Source organism: Pan paniscus, chromosome 20 (assembly GCF_029289425.2).
Source record: "Pan paniscus chromosome 20, NHGRI_mPanPan1-v2.0_pri, whole genome shotgun sequence".
Classification (NCBI taxonomy): Eukaryota; Metazoa; Chordata; class Mammalia; order Primates; family Hominidae; genus Pan; species Pan paniscus.
Window position 1 is genome coordinate 25,162,511 of NC_073269.2, and position 21,889 is coordinate 25,184,399.

The 21,889-nt window shown below is 40.6% G+C and overlaps 1 pseudogene; it reads left to right on the top strand.

Annotated features, from left to right (window-relative positions):
• Nucleotides 1-21,889, top strand: part of LOC103783577 (zinc finger protein 93-like) — a 200,027-nt pseudogene that overhangs the window by 9,701 nt on the left and 168,437 nt on the right.

The following is a 21,889-nucleotide window of genomic DNA, read 5'->3' on the forward strand; positions in this document are numbered from 1 at the left end:
CATCCCAAGAGAAAGGTGGGTTACCCACAAAAAGAAGCCCATCAGACTAACAGCTGATCTCTCTGCAGAAACTCTGCAAGCCAGAAGAGAGTGGGGGCCAATATTCAACATTCTTAAAGGAAAGAATTTTCAACCCAGAATTTCATATCCAGCCAAACTAAGTTTCATAAGTGAAGGAGAAATAAAATACTTTACAGACAAGCAAATGCTGAAAGATTTTGTCACCACCAGGCCTGCCCTAAAAGAGCTCCTGAAGGAAGCACTAAACATGGAAAGGAACAACCAGTACCAGCCACTGCAAAAACATGCCGAATTATAAAGACCATCAAGGCTAGGAAGAAACTGCATCAAATAACGAGCAAAATAACCAGCTAACATCATAATGACAGGATCAAATTCACACATAACAATATGAATCTTAAATGCAAATGGGCTAAATGCTCCAATTAAAAGGCACAGACTGGCAAATTGGATAAAGAGTCAAGACCCATCAGTGTGCTGTATTCAGGAAACCCATCTCATGTGCAGAGACACACATGGGCTTAAAATAAAGGGATGGAGAAGATCTGCCAAGCAAATGGAAAACAAAAAAAGGCAGGGGTTGCAATCCTAGTCTCTGATAAAACAGACTTTAAACCAACGAAGATCACAAGAGACAAAGAAGGCCATTACATAATGGTAAAGGGATCAATTCAACAAGAAGAACTAACTGTCCTAAATATATGTGCACCCAATATAGGAGCACCCAGATTCATAAAGCAAGTCCTTAGTGACCTGCAAAGAGACTTAGACTCCCACACAATAATAATGGGAGGCTTTAACACCCCACTGTCAACATTAGACAGATCAATGAGACAGAAAATTAACAAGGATATCCAGGAATTGAACGCAGCTCTGCACCAGGCAGACCTAATAGACATCTACAGAACTCTCCACCCCAAATCAACAGAATATACATTCTTTTCAGCACTGCACCACACCTATTCCAAAATTGACCACATAGTTGGAAGTGAAGCACTCCTCAGCAAATGTAAAAGAACAGAAATTATAACAAACTGTCTCTCAGACCACAGTGCAATCAAACTAGAGCTCAGGATTAAGAAACTCACTCAAAACCGCTCAACTACATGGAAACTGAACAACCTGCTCCTGAATGACTACTGGGTAAATAACGAAATGAAGGCAGAAATAAAGATGTTCTTTGAAACCAACGAGAACAAAGACACAACATACCAGAATCTCTGGGACACATTCAAAGCAGTGTGTAGAGGGAAATTTATAGCACTAAATGCCCACAAGAGAAAGCAGGAAAGATCTAAAATTGACACCCTAACATCACAGTTAAAAGAACTAGAGAAGCAAGAGCAAACACATTCAAAAGCTAGCAGAAGGCAAGAAATAACTAAGATCAGAGCAGAACTGAAGGAGATAGAGACACAAAAAACCCTTCAAAAAAATCAATGAATCCCAGAGCTGGTTTTTTGAAAAGATCAACAAAATTGATAGACCGCTAGCAAGACTAATAAAGAAGAAAAGAGAGAAGAATCAAATAGACGCAATAAAAAAACGACAAAGGGGATATCACCACTGATCCCACAGAAATACAAACTATCATCAGAGAATACTATAAACACCTCTATGCAAATAAACTAGAAAATCTAGAAGAAATGGATAAATTCTGGGACACATACTCTCTCCCAAGACTAAATCAGGAAGAAGTTGAATCTCTGAATAGACCAATAACAGGCTCTGAAATTAAGGCAATAATTAATAGCTTACCAACCAAAAAAAGTCCAGAACCAGATGGATTCACGGCTGAATTCCACCAGAGGTACAAGGAGGAGCTGGTACCATTCCTTCTGAAACTATTCCAATCAATAGAAAAAGAGGGAATCCTCCCTAACTCATTTTATGAGGCCAGCATCATCGTGTTACCAAAGCCTGGCAGAGACACAACAAAAAAAGGAGAATTTTAGACCAATATTCTTGATGAAAATTGATGCAAAAATCCTCAATAAAATACTGGCAAACTGAATCCAGCAGCACATCAAAAAGCTTATCCTCTATGATCAAGTGGGCTTCATCCCTGGGATGCAAGGCTGGTTCAACATATGAAAATCAATAAACGTAATCCAGCATATAAACAGAACCAAAGACAAAAACCACAAGATTATCTCAATAGATACAGAAAAGGCCTTTGACAAAATTCAACAATGCCTCATGCTAAAAACTCTCAATAAATTAGGTATTGATGGGACGTATCTCAAAATAATAAGAGGTATTTATGACAAACCCAAAGCCAACATCATACTGAATGGACAAAGACTGGAAGCATTCCCTTTGAAAACTGGCACAAGACAGGGATGCCCTCTGTCACCACTCCTATTCAACATAGCATTGGAAGTTCTGGCCAGGGCACTCAGGCAGGAGAAGGAAATAAAGGGCATTCAATTAGGAAAAGAGGAAGTCAAATTGTCCCTGTTTGCAGATGACATGACTGTATATTTAGAAAACCCCATAGTCTCAGCCCAAAATCTCCTTAATCTGATAGGCAACTTCAGCAAAGTCTCAGGATACAAAATCAATGTGCAAAAATCACAAGCATTCTTATACACCAATAACAGTCAAACAGAGAGCCAAATCATGAGTGAACTCCCATTCACAATTGCTTCAAAGAGAATAAAATACCTAGGAATCCACCTTACAAGGGATGTGAAGGACCTCTTCAAGGAGCACTACAAACCACTGCTCAATGAAATGTAAGAGGGTACAAAGAAATGGAAGAATATTCCATGCTCATGGGTAGGAAGAATCAATATCGTGAAAATGGCCATACTGCCCAAGGTAATTTATAGATTCAATGCCATTCCCATCAAGCTACCAATGACTTTCTTCACAGAATTGGAAAAAACTACTTTAAAGTTCATATGGAACCAAAAAAGAGCCCGCATTGCCAAGTCAATCCTAAGCCAAAAGAACAAAGCTGGAGACATTATGCTACCTGACTTCCAACTATACTACAAGGCTACAGTAACCAAAACAGCATGGTACTGGTATCAAAACAGAGATATAGACCAATGGAACAGAACAGAGCCCTCAGAAATAATGCCGCATATCTGCAACTATCTGATCTTTGACAAACCTGACAAAAACAAGCAATAGGGAAAGGATTCTCTATTTAATAAATGGTGCTGGGAAAACTGGCTAGCCATATGTAGAAAGCTGAAACTGGATCCCTTCCTTACACCTTATACAAAAATTAATTCAAGATGGATTAAAGACTTACACATTAGACCTAAAACCATAAAAAACCCTAGAAGAAAACCTAGGCAATACCATTCATGACATAGGCATGGGCAAGGATTTCATGTCTAAAACACCAAAAGCAATGGCAACAAAAGCCAAAATTGACAAATGGGATCTAATTAAACTAAAGAGCTTCTGCACAACAAAAGAAACCACCATCAGAGTGGACAGGCAACCTACAGAATGGGAGAAAATTTTTGCAACCTACTCATCTGACAAAGGGCTAATATCCAGAATCTACAATGAACTCAAACAAATTCACAAGAAAATAACAAACCCCATCAACAAGTGGGCAAAGGATATGAACAGACACTTCTCAAAAGAAGACATTTATGCAGCCAAAAAATACATGACAAAATGCTCATCATCACTGGCCATCAGAGAAATGTAAATCAAAACCACAGTGAGATACCATCTCACGCCAGTTAGAATGGCAATCATTAAAAAGTTAGGAAACAACAGGTGCTGGAGAGGATGTGGAGAAATAGGAACACTTTTACACTGTTGGTTGGACGGTAAACTAGTTCAACCATTGTGGAAGTCAGTGTGGCAATTCCTCAGGGATCTAGAACTAGAAATACCATTTGACCCAGCAATCCCATTACTGGGTATATACCCAAAGGATTATAAATCATGCTGCTATAAAGACACAGGCACACGTATGTTTATTGTGGCACTATTCACAATAGCAAGGACTTGGAACCAACCGAAATGTCCAACAATGATGGACTGGATTAAGAAAATGTGGCACATATACACCATAGAATACTATGCAGCCATAAAAAATTATGAGTTCATGTGCTTTGTAGGGACACGGATGAAGCTGGAAACCATCATTCTCAGCAAACTATCACAAGGACCAAAAACCAAACACCTCATGTTCTCACTCATAGGTGGGAATTGAACAATGAGGACACATGGACATAGGAAGGGGAACATCACACACTGGGGACTGTTGTGGGGTGGGGGAAGGGAGGAGGGATAGCATTAGGAGATATACCTAATGCTAAATGGCAAGTTAATGGGTGCGGCGCACCAACATGGCACATGTATACATATGTAACAAACCTGCAAGTTGTGTACGTGTACCCTAAAACTTATAGTATAATAATAATAACAATAAAAGTGTTTTCTAAATATTTATAAATTTTTGTTTTAACTTAGTATTTTTGTATTAATTTACTAGAATATTTTATCACACCCTCTCAGCTGAGCACATTACTAGCTTGTAATTGGAGAATATGAGCAAGATTCATATTATTTATTTATTTATTTTTTAATTTTTTTGAGACAGAGTGTCACTTTGTCACCCAGGCTAGAGTGCGGTGGTGTGATCTGGGCTCACTGCAAGCTCCGCCTCCCAGATTCATGCCATTCTCCTGCCTCAGCCTCCCGAGTAGCTGGGACTACAGGTGCCTGCCACCATGTGTGGCTGATTTTTTGTATTTTTTAATAGGTACAGGGTTTCACCGTGTTAGCCAGGATGGTCTCAATCTCCTGACCTTGTGATCCACCCAACTTGGCCTCCCAAAGTGCTGGGATTACAGGCGTGAGCCACCACACCTGTTCTCATGTTATTTTTTTTTAATAAAATAGGTATTGTTGTCTCCAAGCCAGACCTGATCATCTGTCTGGAGCAAGGAAAAATCCTTTGAGTATGAGGAGACATGAGATGATTGCCAAATACCCAGGTGGGTGCAAGTGAAAGTGAATACAACAGACGACACAGATAAGAGATCCCAAGGTGAAAGAGAAAGCCAGTACTTAAAATGTGATTTGGGAAGCTGTGTTCCAAAGGAAACAGTTCCTGGGCAGTTGTTTTATAATTTTTCTCTCACAAAGGGACATCTGCTGTCTTATGCTTTCAAATTCTCTAAGGATTCTACTTTTCTTTCAGTGAGCTTCCTTCAAGTTCACAGTGAAAGCCAAAGTCTTCTTCATGGCATATAAGACACTGCACAATCTGGCTGCTTTTACATTGTTTTGGTGACACAAAATTATCTGCATGATTTTGAGAAACTAAAACTATTCTCAAAGTTCTCTTTTTGCATTTTGAAATGTGTGAGAGTAGTAGTTTCTGTTGAATTTTCATTATTCTGCACATTCCATTCTGTTTTTATTACTATATAGTGTTGAAATATAGTTGGAAAGTATAAGTATGATATCCTTCTGCTCTGTTCTTTTCATCAAGATTGCTTTGGCTAATCAAAGTTTATTTTAGTTTAATGTAAATTTTAGAATTGTATTTTTCATTACTGAAGAAGACACCACTGCAATTTTAATAGGAAGTTTATTGAATCTATAGATCACTTTAGATAATATGGCACTCTAATAATATTTATTCTTTCAATCCATAGACATAAAATACTTTGTAATTTATTTGGAACTTCTCTAATTTCTTTCACTGATTTTTTTTGGTAAAGGTTTTTTACTTCGTTGGTTAATTTTTTTCTCAGAAATTATTTAATGCTATAATAAATAAGATTTTTTTGTCCTCTATTTTTATCACATAGTTTAAGTGTATAAAACCGTACGTATACTTGTATGTTAATTTTATATTTTGTAATTTACTGAGTGTATTTATTAGTTTAGATAGGATTTAATGTACTGTTTATTGGTTTTTAAATATAATATTGTATGATCTACAAGCAAAAACTTTTTAGTTTTCTTAAATTTTAATGGATTTTTTTAATTTCTTTGAGTAAATCTTCTGCCACATACTTCCAGTGTTACACTAAAATAGAAGCATTCACAATGGGCACAATATAGTTTTGCATTGGTGTCTGAATTTGATGGAGCAAAGACCTATTCAAGTTTTCATAAACTGATTTCAGAAGGTAAATATCTTCTTCTGTTGGACCCTTAGGGTGATGAGATGCCCCCTGAATTTGTAGTGAAGAAGGGTTGTAGCTTGGTCACCAGGCTGCTGGGTCTGCATTAGGGTCCACCTTTAGTTGGCTTGTTACAGGGGCTTGGGTAGTTATAATTCCCATTTTATTTTTGGACAGACCGAATATCCTTCAGAACTTTGCTCCATAAGGCAGACACTAGGGCATGTTTTTGCAATTGGGTCTGCATATGGTGGGCCTTGTATCAGGATGTGGATGGGTGTGGCTTTCAGTGAGTACCAGAGAGCATTTCCTCAGGTAACCGTGTGGGTTACTATATAGGCAGAACTGACCATAAACTGTGGCTCAGGTAACTGAAACTGAGTCACGGAACTGCCTCAGTGACCCCAGTAAAGGCCAAGGTCTGCAGGCCTGGATGCATGACTGTAAATGGGCACCTTCCTCCAGGTCTCTGGAATAGCAGGACCTCTGCCAGACTGTGGCTGGGAGGCGTTTGGGATGGTTACAGCATAAGTTTAGAATTCTCAGTGGAACCAAGTTGGGTGAACCCTATCCTGGTCTGTAGCTAAAACAGGGGTCCTGTAGTATCCCATGTGAATGAGGGCCTGCCTTCTGAATAGAACACTTCTCAAACATAAGCTTTAACAGCATTTCACAACTGCATCCCTGGATCTCAAATCTCTCTTAGAGGCACTTATTTTGGAGATGGTGTCTTGCTACATAACCCAGGCTGGTCTCAAAATCCTGGCCTGAACTAGTTCTCCAACCTTAATGTACCATGTAGCTGTCATTACAGGTGTAAGCCATAATCCTGGTTCTCTCTTAAAGGCATTTTTGTCAGGGGTGGCTGACTTTTTATGCCATAAGGGAATATGAAAATAGGGCACTTTTAATCTTTTCATCTTACTGATGTCACTGTCCTTTTACATTTTTACTTTTTATTTTCTATTTCAAATTTGTCTATAATTTTGGATTCAGTCATTTAGCACATATGCTAGAATTTGCATGGTATACCTGAAGTAAATGAGATCTTAGTAGGCACCCCATATTTACTAAAATAGTTACTTATAAATTTATGTTTGCTCCAGGCAAAAAGGAATTATAGGATTTTCGTCTACTATTTTCAGCCTATATCTAAATAATAACATAGTTCATTTCCTAATATTTGTTTTACATATCAGAGGATCTAACCCTATTCTGCAAAATATATATATATTTTTCTATATTGAACAATGGAAGGTTATTATTTGCTTTTAAAGTTGGAATACAGCAGTTTCATTTTTTGTAAGAATAGCATATATTTAAAACAAAAAGCAACTCTAGTTTCTTTTAAATGCTAATTTATTAAAAGTTTGTCATTGGAGTCTTCTATTTATAATTATACTGCATATTTTCTGAAATTTTAGTGCCACACAGTGCATGCCAATGATTCAAAATACCTGTATATGATGATTACATAGTAGCAGTTGAATATCACAGTTACCTACACAATTTTTTTTTTTTTTTTTTTTTTTTTTTTTGAGAAGGAGTTACCTCTTTTACCCAGGCTGGAGTGCAATAGTGTGATCTTGGATCACTGCAACCTTCACCTCCTGGGTTCAAGCAATTCTCATGGCTCAGTCTCCCAAGTAGCTGGGATTACAGTGATTTGCCACTATGCCTGGCTAATTTTTGTATTTTTAGTAGATTTTGGGTTTCACCACATTGGCCAGGGTGCTTTTAAACTCCTCACCTCAGGTGATCTGCCCCCCTCTGCCTCCCAAGGTGCTGAGATTACAGGCATGAGCCACTGCACCTGCCTGAAAATTTTTTTTTAATGATACATCAATGTGGCATACCAGATTTTGTGAGTAAATATTTCTCTTATTATTGTTTTGAAGTTCTATGTATCAGGGGAACCCGCCCCCAATATTTCAATGTATGTTCTTTCTATTTTCCATAAGTGTCAGCTGGTTGAGAAATAAAGAGAAAGAGTACAAAGAGAGGAATTTTACAGCTGGGCCACCAGGGGTGATATCACATATTGGCAGGACCATGATGCCCACCTGAACCTTAAAACCAGCAAGTTTTTATTAAGGATTTTAAAAGGGGAGGGAGTGTATGAACAGGGAGTAGGTCACATGCTTCAGGGGGCAAAAAGCAGAACAAAGATCACATGCTTCTAAAACAGGACCAAAGCAAAATCAGAACTCCTGATAAGGGTCTATGTTCAGCAGTGCACGTATTGTCTTGATAAACATCTTAACAGAAAAAAAGGGTTCGAGAGCAGAGAACTGGTCTGACCAAAAATTTACCAGGGTGTAGTTTCCCAATCCTAGTAATCCTGAGGGTACTGCGGGAGACCAGGGCATATCTCAGTCATTATCTCAACCACATAGGACAGACATTCCCAGAGTGGCTGTTCATAGACCTCCCCCCAGGAATGAATTCCTTTCCCAGAGTATTAATATCAGTATTCCTTGCTAGGAAAAGAATTTAGTGATATCTTCCCTACTTGCACACCCATTTATAGGCTCTCTGCAAGAAGAAAAATATGGCTCTTTTTGCCCAACCCCACAGGCAGTCAGACCTTATGGTTGTCTTCCCTTGTTCCCTAAAAATCGCTGTTATTCTGTTCTTTTTCAAGGTGCACTGATTGCATATTGTTCAAACATACATGTTTTACAATCAATTTGTACAGTTAACACAATTATCATACTGGTCCTGAGGTGAGGTACATCCTCAGCTTATGAAGATAACAGGATGAAGAGATTAAAATAAAGACAGGCATAAGAAATTATGGAGGTATTATTTGGGAAGTGATAAATGTCCATATTAAAATGAAATCTTCACAATTTATGTTCCTCTGCTGCGACTCCAGCTGGTCCCTCTGTTCGGCGTCCCTGACTTCCCACAATATCTCTCCCTTTCTTTTTATATAAATGTACCAACATTGCATGCAATGTTCAAGAGTCACTAGCTGATCTCCAAGCCAAAGAACAGATTGTCTTAAATCATTAATTTGATTAGATAATTTTTGATCAATGCCTTGTTGAGAATTCCACATTTGGGTGGAATTTGCTTGCCAAAGATTAACAAAAATGAGCCGTTCGAATAGATTGGTGTAATGCCACTCCGGCAGTGGTCGCCAGTGCAGTGACTATAAATAGGCCCATGATCACAGTGATTAAAGTGAAAACAGATCTCTTAGATTTTTTGAGAATTCTTTGTAACACTTCATTCATTAAATGTACTGAGAGGGAAGATTCCCAAGGTCTGGGTAAAGTTACCGAATCCAGATTCCTTCTCGAGCTCGAAGTAACATTACACTTCTCCTGGAGTCAAAATGGGAGTTAACACAAGTGTATAAATGACAATTAATGCATTGGACAGTTTGATTGTGTGTCCAAATTTTGATATTTCCCACTAACAGCATGTAAGGAGGCTTAACACAACTTTGTATAGGAATAGTCAGGCTGGAGGTAAACAAAGCAGAACATTGATAGGGAGAGGAGAGGTGGTGGCAATGCCCAATGTTGTCTGCCATAAAGAAGCAATCCGAGGTGCCCAGGGATGCTGAGGAAGTAGAGGGGCATACCTGGGTCAAGAAGAATTATCATAATGCCAATAAAGGAGGATCAGCATCAAAAAGAGGAAAAGGGTTCAAAGGGAATTTATCATGGGGTTCAGAGTCATGGATGCAAGGGGCAGTAGTGGGGATAACAGACAGAAAAGTTTCCGCTTCCCATACTCACATACTCACAGTCCAGACATGGCAATAGCCAATTTCCAAAGTTCTGGGTGTTCCAGGCTCAGAATGGGGAATATCATATGAGGCCTCGGAGGGGTAATGCCCTTATCTTCCCATTTTAAGGGAAAGAATGAGCTGAACTTCCTATGTAAAGTAGAACGATGATCCTCGTCCTCCCAATAAGAAATAAAATAAGTAGCCTCCAGGCATTCCCTTCCACCAGAGGAGCAATTGTTTTTTAAACAGCCCTGTGGTGCCCAGCCTATTACTAAACCATATGTATCATTTTTTAATACTACTGTATGTGAGTTAACACAATCTTCCCAAACTAAAATTTTAGATGGGCCCTCAAAATTTTTAGGACATGGTTTTCCTACAGGTTTATGTTGAAAGTTTGGGGTATCTCCTATTACTCCCCCTTTCATTTGTCTTAAAGGAGAAAGAGAGAGGCCGGAGATCAAATGTCCCTGTTCTCTTGTAGCTAATCTCTCTGGAAGATAAGCAGCCCAGATTTGAGCTTGTAGATGGATACAACCATCTACATGTGCATGTCCGAGGCACAGAGGAGTGTATTTATAACCCATGGTAACATTAAATTCAGTGCTTTCTTCTCCTGGTTGAGTGGGGCAATGGTCATCTGTAGCTCCATGTATCCACACACTATCTATCATTAGTATAGATTTCTGCAGGAGCATTCATCCAGGTGAGAGGTTGAATAAGTGGAAGAAAAGGCACATAAGCCCAATAAGAATAATTTTGTGTAGCAGGTAAATCATTTTGAGGGGAAACTGATGAGACAGAAAGTTTAAGGAGAATTATTAAATAAAACCTATTGTAAGCAAGATCCAGTGCTGAAGGAGGAAGAGAAGAATAGAGGGATGTTATTTTCAGGCTAACAGAAATGGTGAGATTTTTAGGTTTAGGAGAAGTGCGATTAATTAGAGGGGTCTCCGTTGCCATTAGGGAGGATTGAACCAGACCCATTTTGATTTGGCATGCCAGTTTTTGAGAAGTCGGCAGAGATCTCACCAGCTATGAGGGTGGTCTCTGACTTGGATGTCTTTTCCCTGTGGCTTTTTTTGTCACTATTCACACGAATTTTGAGTCTCTCAGTGGGCACCCAGACAGGGGATTGATCTCCTGGTGAAACACAAGCATACCCTCTTCCCCATGTTATAATTGTTCCAGGTTTCCAGGTATTGGTTTGGGAGTTTTTCCATAACACTGGCTTGCCTTCATTTAGGGAGAATTTTTTGCCTGTATAATGGCATTCAGCTGCAGTCAGAGTTGTCTTTAGGAACATTTAGAAAGTTTAAAGTAAACAATCCTAAATGTAATTGGGAGTGGGGAGTGGTTAAATTATGCTTTTGTTGCTCAGACTGTTTGGACAATTGAGTTTTTAAAGTGCAATTGGCCTGTTCCACCACAGTCTGTCCCTGAGGATTGTAAGGGATTCCGGTAATATGGGAAATTCCCCATTGTTGCATAAATAAATCAAAAGACTTACATATCCAGGGGTGTTGTCTGTTTTTATCTGATATGGAAGCCCCATAACTACAAAGCAAGAATACTTATGTCTTTTAACATGGGCCTTGCCTTCCCCTGTTTGGCAAGTAGCCCAGATAAAGCCTGAAAAGGTGTCTACAGAAACATGCATATATGAAAGTCTGCCAAAGGAGCTAACATGAGTCACATGCATTTGCCATAAGTCATTAGGAGTTAGGCCTCTGAGATTAATGCCAGATTCCTGATTTGGAAGTACAAAAACTTGGCACTGAGGGCAGCAGTGGATAATAAGCTTAGCCTCTTTCCAGGTGAGAGCAAATTTATCTTTTAATCCAGTAGCATTGACATGAGTGAGATTGTGGAACTCTGAGCTTCTTGATTTGCAAAAGAGACCAGTCAACCTTTTGATTACCAGCAGGCATGGGTCCCAGTAAAGTGGTATGAGATCTGATATGTGTAGTATAGAAAGGATGTCTACCTTGGCGAACCACCTGTTGTAAACTTGAAAATAAAAAAGCCAATTCAGAATTATCAATATGTTTGATAGTGGTGATTTCTATATTTTTAGTGGCATGTACAACATAAACAGAATCAGAGACAATATTTAACAGTTTGGGGAAATCCTGTAAGGCAATAATTACAGCAATTAACTCTGCCTTTTGAGCAGATGTGTAAGGCGTAGAAATAAGCTTGTCTGCAGGACATATATAACCAGCATTTCTGTTACTGGAGCCATCAGTGAACATTGTAATGGCCTCAGGAATGGGCTGATCTTTGGTCAATTGAGGGACCACCCAATAAGTCATTTTTATAAAATCAAACAATTTTTTTGATAATGATTGACAATAACACAGATAAAATCAGTCAAGTGAATGCCACAGTATGGAATGTTGAAAAGCGGCCTGAAATTTAAGCCGATTTAAAGGAACCACAATAAATTTGGATCAAATCCAGAAATTTTAAGTGATCTACACTGAGCTTGTCCAATTAGGTTGGCTATTTGATGCAGATAAACAGACAAAGTTTTTGACACAGAATGAGGAAGAAAACACCACTCCACTAAATCATTATGTTGAACAATTAGCCCAGTAGGGGAGTGCAATGAAGCAAAAACCAGAAGCTGAAAAGGCTGAGATGGCTGTACCCTAGACAACAGGGCAGTTTGGATTCTTTCTTCCATGAATTACAGTTCCAGTGAAGCCTCAGGGGTCAAAGTCCTGAGACTGTGGAGATTGGAATCTCCACACAGTGTAGAAAACAAGTTAGTGCATATTTTGGAATGCCTAAGGTAGATCTTAAATAATTAATGTTACCCAAAAGTTTTGGGAAATCATTTAAGGTTTTCAAATAATCTCTCTTAATCTGAACTTTTTGAGGTTGAATATATTCTTTATTGACCACCATTCCTAAATATTGAGCAGGAATGGTCTTCTGAATTTTATCTTGAGTTATGTGTAATCCAGCCTCAGTGACACGGTGGCTCAAAAATTGATAACAGTCAATTAATTCTTTATCAGTGGGGGAAGCAATTAATATATCATCAATATAATGAAGAATATAGGCCTGGGGAAATTGAGCTCGAACTGGTGAAAGCACCTGTCCAACATAAAGCTGGCAGATGGTAGGGCTATTCAGCATTCCCTGAGGAAGTACTCTCCATTGATAATGAGCTACAGGCTCCTGATTATTGATAGATGGTACAGTAAAGGCAAATTTTTCACAATCCAATTTATGTAAAGCAATAAAAATACTTTAAGATCAATAACTATGAGAGGAAATTCTTAGGTATTAAAGCAGGGGCAGGTATGCCAGGTTGGATGGCTCCCATAGGTTTAATTACAGCATTAATGGACCTTAAATCAGTTACCATCCACCACTTGCCTGATTTCTTTTTTACTAGAAACACAGGAGAACTCCAGGGGGAAAGAGAAGATTCCACATTTCCAAGTTGTAACTGTTCAGAAACCAATTGAGTTGAAGCCTCCAGTTTTTTTTAGAGAGTGGCCACTGATCAATTCAAACAGGTGTTTTAGATTTTCATTGTAAAGGAATAGGATTAGGAGGCATGGCAGTGGCCGCCATTAAAAAGCAGAACCTAAACCAGCCCTGTCTTCTTTTACAGTAACTTGAAGAGGTTTAGCAATTCCTTCATGTTTTGGACTGAGACCGAGTCTGGGAACAAACCCCATGTTTTCCATTATATGTTGACTGGGAGCACTATAAGAGTTATGCTGAATATTAATTTCAGCTCCCCCTTGTGCCAACAAATCTCTACCCCAAAGATTAATGGGGATTGGCATGATATAAGGCTGAATTGCACCCTTTTGACCATCAGGGCCAGTGCAAGGCAAGATAAATGTGCTCTGGTGAACTTCATCAGCTTTTCCAACACCTACTAGTCCCACGTTAGTGGGATGTTTAAGTCAAGAGGAAGGCCATAAATTAGAGGAAATAATAGAAACGTCAGCCCCAGTATCTACTAGGCCCTCAAACTTTTTTCCTTGAAGGCGTATGGTGCAGGTGGGCCATTGTTTAGAAATTACGTTAATCGAATAAGTGGCTTTTTCACCACCAGAGCCCATCCCAGGGCCCCGTGTCTTATCTCCTTTGTTTAAACAATATTAGGTAGTGAAAGTAGTTGAGCAATTGACTCACTGGCTGGAATGGAAACAGGAACCTTGGCAGACACCATAAGTTTAATCTCATCAGAGGAATCAGAATTAATGAGACCAGTATGAACTATGATACCTTTAGCAGAGGTGGATACCCTACATAACACCAGGCCCACCGAACCTTGAGATAAAGGGCCAGTGACCCCTGTGGGGACAATTAAAGGCAAAGAATTAGGTAGTAAATTTAGAGGAATGGTAATACAGAGATCGACTGCCCTGACCCCTACTGTGGAGGTAGACAAGCACTGTACTGAGACAGAAGAAGAGGATGGGACCTATCTGGGTTGGCTGTAGGTAAATTTGTTTGTGCTGGGGGCTACGTTGGGACCACTTGAAGTGGAAATGCAACATTGGTCTGAGTCTGAGGTGTCCCATTTGATATTGGGGTCTGGGACTGGCCCCACTTCCCATTTCCCTGATTCTGTGGCAAGGGATTTGCATCTATATCAGACTTAGAGGGGCAAGTACTTGCCCAATGTTTATCTTTATGACAACATGGGCAAACAGTAGTAGGAGAATTTGACTGTGTTTGTTGAGCCGGCTTGGCTGCTTTTAAGTTTTTAACAGGCTCCAAGAAAAGAATAAGTCGAGCCAGTTTGATTGCCATCCTTCATGGCCTGTGCCCACAGAATAGCTTTGTGGGTCTCTGATCCAATGCCTTCCCAAGCTTTAATATATGCAGGCAACACCTCATGATCAGGAAAATTTTATCATTGGATGGAACACATGGCAATTTTACATTCATGGTTCACATTCTCAAAAGCTAACATATGAAGGAGAATACCTTGAGCATGCTCATGAGAGACAGATTTTTCAACAGCATCTTGTAATTTAGCCAAAAAAAATGAGGGTATAATTCTGACCCTGTTTAACACTAGCAAATGAAACAGGAGCTTGGCCTAGTGTGTGTAATTTATCCCAAACTCTCATACACAACTTTGTTACTTGTTCCATGGTGAGAGCATCAAAGCCTAATTGAATGCTAGTGTCAGAGTAATTACCAGAGCCTGTGAGCTGAGCCTGAGTAATTAGAATGCCATCAGCCCAATTTAGTTGAGCCTGCAGACGGGCCTCTGACCACCAGGTATGGAATTGTAAATGCTGAGATGCAGTTAGAACAGCTTTTGCCAAAAAGTCCCAGTCTAAAGGAAGCAAAAATGATCTCAGTACAAAGAGTCTGTAATACCATTTTAACATATGGAGAAGTAGGACCATACTGAATACAGGGATCCTTGAATTCTTATAAAAAGGTAAGATTGAGCAGTGCATACCGAAGCACTTGTACCCCTTGAGCATCAAGAGGTTTCAGCATGACCAGATAAGCCTACATCTCTAATCCACTTTTTTGTTTGTTCTGGTGTAATAAGTGTTGCATGAAAGTTTCAAGAACAGGCACATGAGACGGAGTTGGCATAGAAATGACAGGAAAAGTATGTGCAGATAAGGGAAACTGAGGTTGAGGTCAGACTGGTATGAGTGTGAGAAAGGGGCATTGGGGGAGCAGAAGAGGCAGAAGCATACTGGTGATTATTGTCCCAGTCCTGTGCAACTAGAGTGGCAGGAGTGTCCTTGCATGAAGAAGGGTATAGAGAAGCAGGCTGAGTGGATGGCAAAGTGACTGGTTTAGGGACCAAAATGACAGAAGGGTGAGGAGCTGTGGTGGACGGAGGAGGGCCTACAGAATTACAGGTAAATTATAGTTTTGTCCCAGAGCCATTAGGGGTCTCCAGAGGCAAAGCCTGCAAACGTTTGAAGAGGGAAGAGTTAGCATAGATATGGTCCTGGCTGTCCAAGTTGGGGCCACAGGAGCTACAAGTACCGGCTCTTCATGAGAAGAAATAAGACCATCAGGGGAGATGTTAAGCCAAAGTCACTGGAGTTAGGTATTGAATTCTCAACATTGTCAGGTCAGGGAGGAGTAGGCAAAGGGAGAGGCTGAGCAGATAATGAAGGCCGAGTGGGAGAGGAAAGCTGAGGAAGAGGTAGAGGGTTGCCAGATTTAGAAAATTGTGGTAACTGCAGGGGGTCATGGGATTGGTATGTCATTAGGACACCATGTACCAAGTCCCAATCACCCCAAACAGTGATGGCAACATAATTTCCTGTCAGGACCAGTTCCCAGAATTTTGCACCAACATGATCCCATAGTTCCACATCTAACGTTCCCTTTTCAGGAAACCAAGGACAGTATTCTTCCACTGCCCTGAATAGGGTGACCATATTTTCCTTGGGCACCAGAACTCCACCAAGTTTTAACAGGAGTTTAATATAGCAGAGATAAGCAAAATGTTTAGACTCCATGTGACCCATAGTTACCGCAGACAATACACAGACAACTCACCAATCGTCAGGGAGTCAAACAAGCATTTCTGTGGACTGGACCAATGAACATTTCTCCACACCTACCAAAGGGAATCGGGTTCCCACATGCACTTAGGAAAAAGAAAACAACATTGGCACACCAGTTATTGGGGAAACCCACCCCCAATACTTCAACATATGCTCTTTCTATTTTCCGTAAGTGTCGGCCGGCTGAGAAATAAAGAGAAAGAGTACAAAGAGAGGAATTTTACAGCTGGGCCACCAGGGGTGACATCATATATCAGTAGGACCGTGATGCCCACCTGAGCCTTAAAACCAGCAAGTTTTTATTAAGGATTTTAAAAGGAGAGGGGGTGTATGAACAGGGAGTAGGTCACATGCTTCAAGGGGCAAAAAGCAGAACAAAGATCACATGTTTCTAAGGGAACAGGACAAGGGCAAAATCAGAACTCCTGATAAGGGTCTATGTTCTGTGGTGCACGTATTTTCTTGATAAACATCTTAACAGAAAACAGGATTTGAGAGCAGAGAACCGGTCTGACCAAAAATTTACCAGGATGTAGTTTCCCAATCCTAGTAATCCTGAGGGTACTGTGGGAGATCAGAGCATATCTCAGTCCTTATCTCAACTGCATAGGACAGACATTCCCAAAGAGGTCATTTATAGACCTCCCCCAGGAATGAATTCCTTTCCCAGAGTATTAATATCAGTATTCCTTGCTAGGAAAAGAATTTAGTGATATCTTCCCTACTTGCACATCCGTTTATAGGCTCTCTGCAAGAAGAAAAATATGGCTCTTTTTGCCCAACCCCACAGGCAGTCAGACCTTATGGTTATCTTTCCTTGTTCCCTAAAAATCGCTGTTATTCTGTTCTTTTTCAAGGTGCAGTGATTGCATATTTTTCAAACACACATGTTTTACAATCAATTTGTACAGTTAACACAATTATCATACTGGTCCTGAGGTGATGTACATCCTCAGCTTATGAAGATAACAGGATTAAGAGATTAAAATAAAGATAGGCATAAGAAATTATGGAGGTATTATTTGGGAAGTGATAAATGTCCATATTAAAATGAAATCTTCACAGTTTATGTTCCTCTGCTGCAACTCCAGCTGGTCCCTCCATTTGGGGTCCCCGACTTCCCACAGTGCTATGTTAGTGAGTTTCTTCAGGGTAGGTTACTTTTTTTGTTTTGTTTTGAGATAAAGTCTCGCTCTGTCACCCAGGCTAAAGTTTACTGGCACAATCTCAAATCACTGCAACCTCTGCCTTCTGAGTTCAACCCATTCTTCTGCCTCAGCCTCCCAAGTAGCTGAGAATACAGATGCATGCAAGCCCAGCTAATTTTTGTATTATTATTGTAGCAGGACAAGCTGCAGACAAAACCCTTCAGACACCGAGTTGGAGAAGAAAGGGCTTTATTCGGCCAGGAGCTTTGGCAAGACTCACGTCTCCAACAACTGAGCTCCCCAAGTGAGGAATTCCTGTCCCTTTTAAGGGCTTACAACTCTAATGGGGTCCATGTGAGAGGGCTGTGATCAATTGAGCAAGCAGGGGGTATGTGATGGAGGCTGCATGCACTGGTGATTAGAATGGAACAGAACAGGACAGGGATCTTCACAGTGCTTTTCTTATGCAAATAACTGATTAGGTCAGGGCTGTCTGCTTATGGATTTCATTTCTGCCTTTTAGTTTTTACTGCTTTCTTTGGAGGCAGAAATTGGGCATAAGACAATATGAGGGGTGGTCTCCCTATTCCCCCCCTTTGAGAATCTGAGTAGTGGGAGTTCTCACTTTCATTCTGGCTACCCATGTCTTCTTGCAAGGCAGATCGATAGTGATTCAGATAGTACACTTGTGCTGAAACATTTTGGTGAACTAAGGTAGCAATGAAGCTTTTTATCATTTGAAGAAGTACAGGTAGCAAACAAGGGAGCAGTAAGCATGTTCCTATTACTATTATAACTCTTATTATAGCAGTTTTAAATGCTCCTAGCACTGGAAACCATTTTCTAAACTTGGCACCAGGATCAAATCCATGCCACATTTGCACAGGCACATGTGCCAGTTTTGTCATATCTCTAACTATGTCTTCAACTACTTGCCCTTGGTCATCTATGTGTAGACCTCAATTAATAAGGTTAAATTTCCCACAGACCCCTCCTTCAGCTGCTAGTAAGTAGTCGAGAGCCAATCTATCTTGATAGGTAGCATTTCTCATCTGAGTTTCTTGCCAGGCCAGAATAGTGAAGGCTCTGCCAGTTTTATTAGTGGTTATTTCTAAGACAGCTTGTAACCATATCATTCATTTGAGCATGTAAATGGGGTTGTAGTATCCCCACGAGCCATATTGTGCCCAAGTAGCAGGCCCATAATATTGTATGATTCTCTCAGGGGGCCATTCATCATCTTGCCAATTCCCTATGGCTATGCTTCTCTTTTCATGAGAAGCATAGACAGGGAAGCCAGGAGTTCACCTGTCTTTATGGGCAATAGGAAGAAAGATGGTTTAATAGTGCCAATAACACAACTACCTACCCACTGGTTGGGTAATTTCGCATAAGCTCTATGCCCACATATCCAGTATAATCCAGTGGGGGCTGTCCAGTCCTGGTGGGACTCTGGGTAGGTCTACACGGTTTGCAACTTTGGGAATTTACTAAATGGATTCCTTTCTGTGTGATTTGAACTGTACCAAGTGACTGTTTTTGTGGTGCCATTATACAGTTTATGTCCCATACAAATAAGTTGTCCTATGGGATGAGTGAATTATTTTCCTTCTCTAGCTATGCAATATTGTCCAATAATTGAGGCTTTTAGGGCCCAGAAATTATCAGGGTGATTCTTTTGAGCCAGGAATTCAACAGGAACTGGGTCTATAGGTACTAATCCTTGGGCTTCCCATGGCCAATGATCTCCCATTACAGTTCCTCCACACACATAACATGAAGTGATATTGAGAGACTGGGCTATGTGCTCAGATAATTGCAAAAACAAATTTCTTGTTTTTCTGGGAATTTTTGGTACTGGTACATTTAGTTCATCATAGGAAGTTTGAAACACTGTCTCAGGAGAGTGTTTGTAAACTTCTCCTCAAACTAAGATATTTACTTGAGGATCCCGTCCAGACCCGTCAATTCCTAAGGTCACACACTCCTCTTTTTTCCAGTGAGGATCAAGGGGATTTGTTATTACTAGCTCTGTGGGGTTACATTTTCCCTTAATACAGGAAAGGCAATTTTTTCCTTTCTGAAAGTGGACTGGATCCTTTTCATTTTTTATCCAAGTTGCCCAAGTGACACAAGACCAGTATCCACATTCATTGCCACACAATCCTAATTCATGACAAATGTACTTTTTTTCAGTCATATAGCCTTTTTCCCAACTAAAAGAGCCACATTGCCTTCCTAACTTATTGCTATTAATGACAGCATTGGCATCAAATCTCAAGATTATGCGTTTGGGCACCCCTTTTTCTTCTGTTCTGGCCAATACTTTACTTGTATCATTTATGAGTCCCCACCAGACTTCAGTCCTTAATCTTTGTTAAAAAACTGTGGACATGGGAGGCTCAGAGGGGTCATAACACACATCTGGCCAGTCGTTTCCTGGGCTACATACCTTGTACTGAGTGTCATTATATAAGCATGTTGCTTTTAAAGTTCCTAGACATTCTTAGTAACTATAGAACAGAAAGATTGTTTTAACTTGTTGCCCTACCTCGGTAACCTGATGTATACACTGAGAGCAGTCCTCCATGTGGGGAAAATCAGTGGAAGTTTTTACTATGCAAGCACAAATTATAAGGAAGATGAGTCCCACAATGATCCTCCTCATGCTTTGGCCATGCATAGACCAGTCAGCTTCCGGGTGTGACTGGAGCAGAGCTTGTCGTCCTCCTCAGAGTCACTTTGTAGGGGGTGTCCGGGCTCGGTTTTGCCTCCCAGGTTTCAGTGGCTGCAGGTTTCACACAGCTGTGGTGGATCCAGGCTGGGATTCCTTCTACCTTTACAGCCGTGGGGGTGGTCAGGATGACGGTCTGAGGTCCTTTCCACCGTGGCCTCAAAGGGGCTATGTTGCAGTCTTTGATCCAAATGCAATCATCTGGAGAGAAAAGGTGAACTGGAGAGAATAAGCTGATGGGACATCTCTCATTTACCCAAGTTGAGATTGTTTGTGTAATTTTTCCTAAAGCCTGTAGCTGTCACTGTAATTGAATTTCACCGAACTCTCAGGGAATGCCTGGAAGCCCCCATAGTATAGGAGGAGGTCTATGATACAGTATTTCATAAGGGGAGTATCCTGTTTTCTTAGAAGGAGTGCATCTAGTTTTAAACAATACCATAGGAAGGGCCTGCATCCACTTTAATCCTGCTTCCTGACATACTTTCCCTAAACTATTTTTGATAGTCCGATTCATTGGCTCGACCTTTCCGGAACTCTGAGGTCGGTAGGTGGCATGTAGCTTCCAAGTGATTCCTAATGCCTTTGCTGTCTTCTGTACCAAGTCAGCCACAAACACCGGCCCATTATCTGAGCCGATTTGTAAGGGCAGTCCAAACCTAGGAATAAGATCTCAGAGAAGCACACAGGTTACCTTGGGGGCCTTTTCAGTTCTTGTTGGATAAGCCTCCACCCACCCAGAGTAAGTACACACAAGAACCAGCAAATACTTGTTACCTGCACATTTCAGCATTTCTGTGAAATCCACCTGAGGATCCTGAAAAGGAGCTGCTACATAAGCTTGTATGCCAGGCAGAACAGTGAGAACTTGCCTCATATTGTGCTGTCAGCAAGTAACGCACTGTTTTGCTACTGCTTTGGCAAGGGCTGGGAAGCGTGAGATGTAGAAGTACCAGCCTAACAATTTTTCAAATGACTCTTGACCTAGATGAGTGGTTTCATGCATGGCCAATACAATTGTGGCGCCCAGCAACTGCAGCACAGCTACTCTCCCATCTGGCAGTCTGATCCATCCTCCTTTTATTACTTGCCCCCTTCTGTGTGGAAGAAGTCTTTTTCTTTCTTAGAATAGGTAGGTACCAGGTCAGGTATTTGAGGGAGTAAGGGGGCTGCTACCGATGCCCAGTATGGGGTAGATGCTGCTTTTTGAGCTTCTGAGTCAGCTCGGGAGTTTCCTAAGGCCACTGAGGTGGAGCCTCACTGGTATTCCCTGCAGTGCATGACTGCCACCTTCTGAGGTTTCCACACTGCCTCTAATAATTGTAGAATTTCTTGTTGATATTTTATGTCCTTTCCCCCAGAGTTTAACAGGCCCTTTTCCTTATATAATGCTCCATGCACTTGGAGGGTTAGAAAGGCATATCTAGAGTCAATGTAGATATTTACAGTCTTACCTTCACTGAGTTCTAGAGCCCGAGTTAAAGCAACGAGCTCAGCCTTCTGGGCTGAAGTGCCCTGTGGCAATGGTTTGGCCTCAATGACAGCATCCAAAGGTACCACCGCATATTCTGCATATCTTTCTCCTTGTGGGTTGA